The sequence below is a fragment of the Cibotium barometz genome, chromosome 46 (assembly GCF_041138505.1).
Source record: "Cibotium barometz isolate CiBa-2024 chromosome 46, ASM4113850v1, whole genome shotgun sequence".
In the NCBI taxonomy this organism is placed as follows: Eukaryota; Viridiplantae; Streptophyta; class Polypodiopsida; order Cyatheales; family Cibotiaceae; genus Cibotium; species Cibotium barometz.
The window spans coordinates 22,575,494-22,582,255 of NC_141091.1; the positions used below are offsets into that span (position 1 = coordinate 22,575,494).

Below are 6,762 nucleotides of genomic sequence, written 5' to 3' on the forward strand. Positions count from 1 at the left end.
GAAGCCGCCCGTGTTTAAGGGAGAGGAGCGCGATCGTAACAAGGATGCGGTCCATACATTTTTACACAAGTGAATAGACTTGCATGGCTTACGCCGCACTCCCGCTGCTGTTATGGCCACTGAGACGAGTCTCACACTTGAAGGTAAAGCCTACAAAGTGGTGGATGAGTCTACCTATTGAAACTCGCCCTAAGACTTGGGAGGAGTTTGAGGCAGCTTTTAAAAAGGAGTTCTTACCGCAAAACGAGAAAGATCGGAGTTGGACAGCCTGGGACAAGTGCAAGATGGAAGGTCCTACACTTAATCAGTATGTGTCCAAATACCGTGAAGTCATTCTCAAGCTAGACGGTTTGGACGACTTTCAAAAGGTTCGTGGGTTTGTTAGAGGCCTTGATAAAGAATATCAGGCAAAGGTTAAAACCCAGTATCCTAAAACTTTGGAAGCGGCTATCCAAAGTGCCCTTATCTTTGATGACACCATGGATAAGAAGGGCATGGATAGACCGGCCAAATTCAATGGCTCGCAATTTAATGCTAATAAGCGTAAACTTGCCAACAATTCTACTGAAAACACAAAGAAGTCTAAAGGGTCAAGTGGTCCGTTGTCTCCACAAGACTATGAACGGGCCAAGAAGGAGAAACTATGTTATCATTGCTTAGGTAGTGATCATGAGAAGAAAAATTGTCCACAGTTGCCTCGCAAGAATAAGGATAAGGTCAAGGAGAAGGTTGTACACATGGTGCAAACGCTTCCCTTGGATGCTGATCCTAAGTATTTTGCGGTAGAGGTTTCGCACACTGCCGCCGCCGAGATGCATGAGTGTAATCTCACTGCATCTATGTGGCAAGAGACAGTTGGACCACATGATTTGGTCCGTATGCATGGCTCCATTTATGGTCATCGAGTACGTATTCTCATTGACGATGGTGCCACGCACAATTTCTTAAACTATGCATTAGTTAAGAAATTAAAGTTGCCGGAGACAAAGAGTTCTCATCGTTATGTGGTGTCCTTTTTTATTATGATTCCATCTTCAAATTGGTCATATGAGTGTATAAAAATATCTAGTACAAAGGGTATAATGAATAATAATGTTGTGTGGCTCTTACTTGAAGTAGAGGATAGGTGCCCACATAAGTGTGTTTGTATCATATCTTTAAAGAGTATTATAAGCAGTGCCATCATGCCACGAATCTTGAGCTTATGGAAATATGCTATAACTTGTCTCAAGAGTTGGCCCTTTATTCAAGTGAAACATTGTACAATTCAAGTTGGGGCTGTTTTTAGATAGGTTGCAATCCCATATTTGCTTTTGTAATTACATCACGGGTCTTGTTAGGCATGCGATAGTGTCCTCTTGAATCTTCCACGTGCTGATACCTCCATATGGAGAGAAGAACCCTGTGATTGCTTTAGCTCTGCCATTTTGACTTGTAGCACCTTATAGCCAATGTTTTAAACTCTCTCTCTCTCTCTCTCTCTCTCTCCTCGATCACAAAAGTAAGGAGTTCAATGGGTCATATCACTCCGAATCAACGAATTGTGGAGGATCAACTTCTTCATCTTCGTGTACAGTTATAAGTTTAGGGCATAGCTATATCTACATGCAATGAGAAGGTGTGTTTGTGAACTCGTGCCCTTCCTTGGGCTCATTTATAACAACGGGAGGATTGTCTTGAGGAGTGCTATACAGCATCCTAGTCATCATCAATGGTAATGTCATCTCATTAGCACGCTATATGGTGGGCCGATTGTAGCACCAATACCTTCTACAAGACTTGAGGAGGTATAGCTCTCTCGGTATGCCGATAACACATCATGCTCTTTGACAGTCGGCCGGGGGCAAACGCCTCTTCATTCTTCATTTATCTAGACGTAGCGGTGGTGGGAAGCACACTAACGTTGGTGGCTTTATCGGAGATTCATGGGTGTCCACATATAGTACGCAATTAATAGTTAGGTATTGGCACCCTTACTATAGCGATGCAAAAGCCATGATAATGAGTGCATCCCTATCCTTCAAGTCTGGTTATGAAAAGTGCATGATCATTCTAATTTCTCTACACTCGGAGGTGGTTGCTCGATGACTTTATGTCTGTGGCCTTACAAAGCATATGCATGGAATAGCAGGTGAAAATTCTTCTTTGCAAGTCGAGGGATCCGCCTTTTTATCCCATAGGGCGGGCTGGAGTGCGAGGGCTGGTATAAAATCCATAGGGGTGAGCCGTGGTGTCTCATACCTTTCTCGGCCTTTTGGCTAAGATCAAGTGTAGTATCTGTTCTTATCAGTTTAATATCTGATACGTGGTCGGGCCACATGATATTAACCTAATTTCTTTCATGGGGGCAGCCCCCTCCCGGCAGCTTGCTGCTCGGGGGCTGCGCGCGTCGCCTCTATATTGCACTGCCTTAGAGGCCCGGCGCACCCCCCTACCAAAATAAAGTCCCAAAGTGGAAAGAAAGAAGAGAGCGGGCTGGAGTGCGAGGGCTGGTATAAAATCCATAGGGGTGAGCCGTGGTGTCTCATACCTTTCTCGGCCTTTTGGCTAAGATCAAGTGTAGTATCTGTTCTTATCAGTTTAATATCTGATACGTGGCCCATCGGGCCACATGATATTAACCTAATTTCTTTCATGGGGGCAGCCCCCTCCCGGCAGCTTGCTGCTCGGGGGCTGCGCGCGTCACCTCTGTATTGCACTGCCTTAGAGGCCCGGCGCACCCCCCTACCAAAATAAAGTCCCAAAGTGGAAAGAAAGAAGAGAGCGGGGCGCGAGGGTTCTTGGTGTTTCTGATTTTATTTTTTATTTTGGCCCCCACAGCCGGTGCAGAACGACGAGGGAACGCCGGAGGAGCATATGTGAGATTCAACAACAGTTGCAGAGAGGTCCTGAACAGAGTTTCAACTACAGCAATGAACGGGTGGGTACACACCCAGTTTTCCTGTATTTCTTCATCTCTAATTCGCTATGCTGCGTTGCAAAACCATAATAATCTCTTTTTCATCTTGCAGTCAGTCATCAGTGCATCATCATCATCATGTATCAGAGCTTCGATTCAGTTTGTTTGTTTTGTGTGTGTGTGTGTGTGTGTGTGTGTGTGTGGGTGGGTTGTGGTGGATGATTTATTGCTGAGTGACCATCAAGAATAGAGATTCGTGATGAGGAGAGCAGCTGGGTTTCTTTTCACCAAAAACAAATTGACTGTGGTAAGAAGGTCAATACCTGTCTAAAGCTCAAGTGCTCTCTCGCTATAGTAGTCCTACTAAAATGAACTGCCAGTTTCATACAAAACAGGCATCATATATACAGTCAGCTTTCAATACAAGAGGTGCAATATTTGGACTTTGTGCTTCATGTTCATGGCAAAAGCTATGCCTCCTCAGACTCCTCTTAGTGTCTGATATGCCGGTAATCATGTGTGCCAGTAATCCTCCTCAGACATGACACGATTGACTCTCAACTCTCAGCTATGCTTCTGCTCTTGCTACCCCTCTAGGTTCCTTACCCCAAGTGATAAAAGTACTTAACAACAGTGGCTACTACCAGCAAGGCGATTCTAGTGATGTGATGTGATTGTTGTTAGCTGTATACATGATGAAGCCAATGGAAGAACAGCTGGGCGAAGAGCAACACGGAACCAGAGCTGTTGTGCTTGCCATTTGAGGCTGATCTACGCTTGCCAAGGAGGCCTCTCGATCTACTATTGTCACAATGGTTTTGCCTCCTTGATTAAATCGGTACCAGGTAGCTCCAAGCTAATGTTTCAATAGGTCGAAATCGATATTCAAGCTAAGGTTTCTTGTGCTTAGTTTTGTCCTCCAATGCAACCACTTTAGGTTATTATTCTGGTTTCAATTGCTAGTTCTCTTTTACCTATGGCTAGATCGCATCATGAATAAGTTTTTGCATGACATTTTGAAGCTTGTACCAAGTAAAAGAAACAAAGAGCATAGAAATTTCAGAAGACCATCAAGCACAAGCTACATGGTATGCACACTAGGAACGCAATAAATGACCTTTTGGATGGCTTTTTGGCAAGCTACCCCTCTAGCCAGAAGACACGGCTAGTCTCTCCGGACTAACTCTCGCTTTCCTTCTCTCGGCCAGTCTCTCCGAACTAGCAATACGTGCCAACGAGGGAGGTGGTCGCGTCTGTGAAGAAGTGCGTACGTGTACAGCGCGCCAGACCTCTGTAAAAGATGGATCATGCTCACATAAACCATGTAGTGACTCCAAGAAATCATTCTTGAATACTGTGAAACTAAGTTCATTAATCTGTGGCATGCGACTAAGTGCATCTGCCACCACGTTATACTTACCTTTCTAGTAACGTATCTGAAGGTCAAACTCCTGTAGAATCTCCGCCCACCGAGCTTTTCTACCCTTCAGTTCATTTTGACTTGAAAGCCATTTCAAACTTTCATGGTCCGTCCGGACCTCAAAAGTAGCACCATATAAATAGTGTCTCCACTTTTTCAGTGCATGAACTATCGCTAGTAACTCTCGCTCGTAAGCCGAGTAGTTACGCTGCGCACGATCTAACTTTTTACTCTCAAATGCAATTGGGCGTCCCCTTTGCATAAGTACGTCCCCTTTGCATAAGTACGGCCCCAATGGCCTCATTACTAGCGTCTGTTTCCAAAACAAACGGCTCATTTGGATCGACAATAGTCAAAATAGGTGCAGCTGCTCTACGGTCACCTTGAGCTTATCAAAGCTTTTCTGTTGGGCATCCCTCCAACTAATGTTTTTAGTTTTTGACCGTAATTGGTCAAAAACTAAAAACATTAGTATCCCCCCAACTAATGTTTTTAGTTTTTGACCGTAATTGGTCAGTCAACGGGACTGCGATCTTTGCGTAGTCCTTTACATACTATCGGTAGAACCCCGACATGCCAAGAAAAATTTGCAGTTCCTCAAGATTCTTCGGCGCTGGCCATTTAAGAATAGCCTCTACTTTTTCTAGCTCCATCCGCGTACCATCGGCAGATATAATATGGCCAAGGTAGTGAATTTCTGTTTCAAAAAATTCATATTTGCTCTTCTTTGCAAATAGTTTGTGCTTTCGCAACAACTCGAACACTAGACGCAAATGTTCTATGTGTTCTTTCTGTGTCTTACTGTACACAAGAATATCATCTAGGAAAACTACTACGAATTTTCCCAGATATGGACGTAAAATGCTGTCCATCAGCGTCATAAATGTCGCTGGAGCATTAGTTAGCCCAAATGGCATAACCAGAAACTCAAAATGCCGGAAACGGGTCCTAAATGCTGTCTTCGCAACATCTTCTTGTTTAATTCTAACCTGATGATATCCTGATCTCAGGTCTATTTTTGTAAAGTATCTCGATCCATAGAGTTGATCAAACAACTCATCTATGCGTGGCATCGGATACTTGTTCTTAATCGTTATTTGATTAAGAGCCCTATAGTCTATGCACATCCGCATAGATCCATCTTTCTTCTTTACCAGAAGAATAGGCGATGCCCACGGACTTGAACTAGGCCGAATAAGCCTTTGTTCAAATATTCCGTTAATTGTTTTTCCACCTCCTGTGCCTCGGAGTGGCTTAATCTATAAGCAGGTTTGCTTATAGGTTTTCGATGCCATGGTCTACTTCTCTAGATGATGGTGGTAAACCATCTGGTAAATCATCAGGAAAAACATCCTGAAATTCCTCTAATAAATTCATTAAAGTATCTACGTACTTTTTCTTTAATGTCTCATTCACCTTGGATTTTTTCTTGTTTGAATCACATGCATGCCAAACAGGGTTTTCAAACAGTGGGTCTCGTCCAAGGTTATTTTGTTTTCCTTGTTTATGTACGCAAACATCATTTATCGTTTCATCTATGGAAACAGAATTCAAAAGAGGGTAACAAGCATATACCTATGCTATCTGGTCTCTGCGGACCGGTGTACACAGCTCCATGGAGGAAATAAGTGGTGTGGCAGGGACAGTACGGTCGCCCTGCAGGAGGGTAATGACTCTTCCTCCGTGCTCAAAACATAGCGTATTATGTAAGTAATTCCGAGCTAGACTAGGGCCCAAGCCATACAGCCACTCCCTGCCTAAATATACGTCTGCTCTGGCTAAGTGCATGACCTGAAAGTCAAGCGAAGCCTCGTAGTCCTGCATAGATAATGGGACCCCCAATACTACGGTATTCCATACCGTTTTGTCATATCCATTGGCTAGGCCAACAGTATACTCATGATCACTCTGAGTCTCAGTCAACCCCAACTTCTTGACTAACGAGTAGTTCAAGAAGTTGTGACTAGCTCCATCATCAATAAAAACTGTGACTAGCTCCACCTATGGTGCCATACATGCACACCATGTCATGCAGACCTACAGTAGGCTGCCACATCGCTGGTGTCACTGAACAAGCGTGATGCTCATCACAATGACACATTGTCACCTCTCTGAACTCTGCGGAACTGAGAGGGAGTCTCTGCACTGTATGTAACTGCCTAGAAGATTTACCATCTTTTTTGGGCTCGTTGCCACTCGTGCTGGCTTTAGGCTTTGGACACTCAGCCTTTGTGTGCCCTACTTCATTGCAATTAAAGCAGCGATTTTCCTTTCGCGCTTTAATATACTGCTCTTTCTTTTGGATTTCACTGTCTCTTTTCTTCTTGGATGGTCGCGGTTTTTTAGACCAATGACCACCCTGTCCTTCCTGGTCCGTCCTATCCCCTTGCTTATCACTGCGGAACCCTTTTCTTTCAAGGCCTGACCTCCTCTTTTCATTACC

General features: G+C 44.1%; 2 non-coding genes across 2 annotated transcripts; both read left to right on the forward strand.

Moving 5' to 3' along the window:
* Positions 1 to 2,237: 2,237 nt before the first annotated feature.
* On the forward strand, positions 2,238 to 2,432 carry LOC147612007 (U2 spliceosomal RNA). The gene has a single exon (XR_015263715.1). It is a non-coding gene; the product is annotated as a U2 spliceosomal RNA (small nuclear RNA).
* Positions 2,433 to 2,526: 94 nt separating this feature from the next.
* On the forward strand, positions 2,527 to 2,725 carry LOC147612008 (U2 spliceosomal RNA). The gene has a single exon (XR_015263713.1). It is a non-coding gene; the product is annotated as a U2 spliceosomal RNA (small nuclear RNA).
* The last annotated feature ends 4,037 nt before the right edge of the window (positions 2,726 to 6,762 follow it).